The sequence below is a fragment of the Myotis lucifugus genome, unplaced genomic scaffold (assembly GCF_000147115.1).
Source record: "Myotis lucifugus unplaced genomic scaffold, Myoluc2.0 scaffold_16, whole genome shotgun sequence".
Lineage (NCBI taxonomy): Eukaryota > Metazoa > Chordata > Mammalia > Chiroptera > Vespertilionidae > Myotis > Myotis lucifugus.
Genome location: NW_005871064.1, coordinates 3421178 through 3423593, shown reverse-complemented (window position 1 = coordinate 3423593; position 2416 = coordinate 3421178).

Below are 2416 nucleotides of genomic sequence, written 5' to 3'. Positions count from 1 at the left end.
GCCTAGGACCGCAACGGAAGTCCCGCCTCCCCCCGTCCTTCTCCGCTCCATCCGGCCTGGGTTGCCCTCTAGTCTCGGACACCCAGTACCGGGTCTAGTTCCGCTCTTTCACCACCATCGAAAGGAACGATAGACTGTTCTGGAGACCCATTTTTTTTCAAGGGCGCTGCCACGATGCAAGAGGAAGTACAAACCCCCTGCCTTTGCTCGGTAAATGTTTCCCATTCCGCAGCACCATGGTCGAACCAAGTTTTATTGGGTAACTTCTTTGCTGCAACCCTCTCCACATTCCCTAGGGGTAACTCAGAAGTCATCTCCTAGATAGTTTCCTTGAAACACCCAATCTCTGAGGTCATGTTCTGCTTTGCTACTTGAATACTGACATTGCTATTAACCATCACCTCAGGTAGCGTCCCTCTTTTCCTGAATTAGCTACCCCAAAAGCTGACATGGTCGTTGCCCATCCTGCCTCTGCTCAGAGAGTGCTACCACAGGCCTTGCGTACCACCTCCAGGGAAGCAATGGCTGACTGCAGCACTGCGCAGGGGTGTCGGATGGTGTTCTAGCAGCATCTGAGCCTCCAGTCAAGGACAGCGCAGTTTTGTCGAAAGGTTCCGTATGTGTAAACCAGGTTGTCCTATTATGTCGGAATTTTTTTCATTTAGTCATTTCCATAGAGAATTCATAAGATGACCACCTCTGCAGTCAAGTATATAGTTCATTTGGATCTAAGGAAGACAAGTACTGTAGAGACTCCCAGCGTGGGTGGGAGCAGTAACGAAGGTGGTCCTAAGTATCCCAAAATACTATATATATAGTACTCAAATATATTGCTTTTTCTCGACATTTTATGAGTACATACAACACACAAGTGACTACATATACCTAAAGAGCACAGATCACCTTGCCTACTCTATATAAAGCAGGGATTTTTTAAAAAATACTTTTAAGCCATGTTTTTTTAAAACTTAGGGTTTTATGGAAGTGCCTTAGGAAGCTTGACATGAGTAAGGGGGAGGCTGAACAATGGGCCTTTGGGTCCCATCCCTGCTTCAACTAAAAAGAAATAGACCTGCTTTCATCTGTTTTAGATAATGGAGCATTACAGTTCTATATTATTCTTTGAAAACCTAGTTCTGCTATTAGCAATCGAAGTTTGAAATCATTGTACTTAAATAAGAATTAGGGTATAGCCCTAGCTGGTTTGGCTCAGTGGATAGAGCATAGGTCTGCAGACTGAAGAGTCCTGGGTTTGATTCTGGTCAAGGGCACATGCTAGGGTTGTGGGCTTGATCCCAGTATGGGGCATGCAGGAGGCAGCCGATCAATGATTTTCTCATCATTGATGTTTCTATCTCTCCCTCTCCCTTTCTCTCTGCAATCAATACAAAAATATATATATTTAAAAGTATTAGGTTATAAATTTGGTAAATATTTATAGACTAGAGTCCTAGCTGGGTGGCTGGGGTGGAGCATTGTCCTGTAAACCAAAAGGTTGTGGGTTCGATCCTCAGTCGAGGCATGTTGGAGAGGCAATGAATTGATGTCTCTCTCACACTTCCACTAAAATTAATAAACATTTCCTAGAGCAAGGGTTAAAACAATTAAAACATTTATAGACTGGAGCCAAGATCCTTCATGACAGGTCAGAGGCAAACAGATGCAGAGTCAGACATAACACCATAAATTGAATATAAAAGTTGCTCATGAGTCTTCTTGATGTATGTCATCAATTCACTGAAGAAATTGAACTGGATACTTGGAGGCCAGAATGATCAGGAACTGAATTGGGATATTTGGAGACCAGAATGATCACAGATTAATTCTGAGAATGAGCGAGGAGGATGTGGGCAGGCAAGCAGGGCACTTAAATTACTGCCTACTAAAAAATTACTATGGCTACTAATTCACAACTCACCTGGGGAAACCAGGGTTAACCTGTGAAAGCTTGCAGACCTCCCCTCAGGCACATTACAGTTAGAAATGTATATGTGGCTTCCAGAGATGAAATACTTTGATACTCAGGGCTTCACTTTCCCCAGAACTGCTTTGCTATAGAATACTCTGATCCTGCCCTGCTGTGCCTGCTCCCTAATGGGAGTTTGCACTTCTGCAGTATCTGACACTAAATGAGCATGGTGTGGTGCAATATCTAACATGAAAATGGCATCAGGACACTCTCTTTTCTTTTTAAAATTTTGTATGGTTCATAGCTGTTGGAGAAATGGGAGTACCCGCAATTAACTGCTTCTTTTGAATCTGGTCAGTGGCTTATACTCAGTCAGACTCATGCATGAGCTCTTTGTAAGGTCAAAAGAACATTGCCTTTTAATGCCGAATATATTACCACATGAACTAAGTAATCAACTGTGAATCCCTGGTACTTTTCTTTGGTTCTGCTACAAGCCTGGGGCCC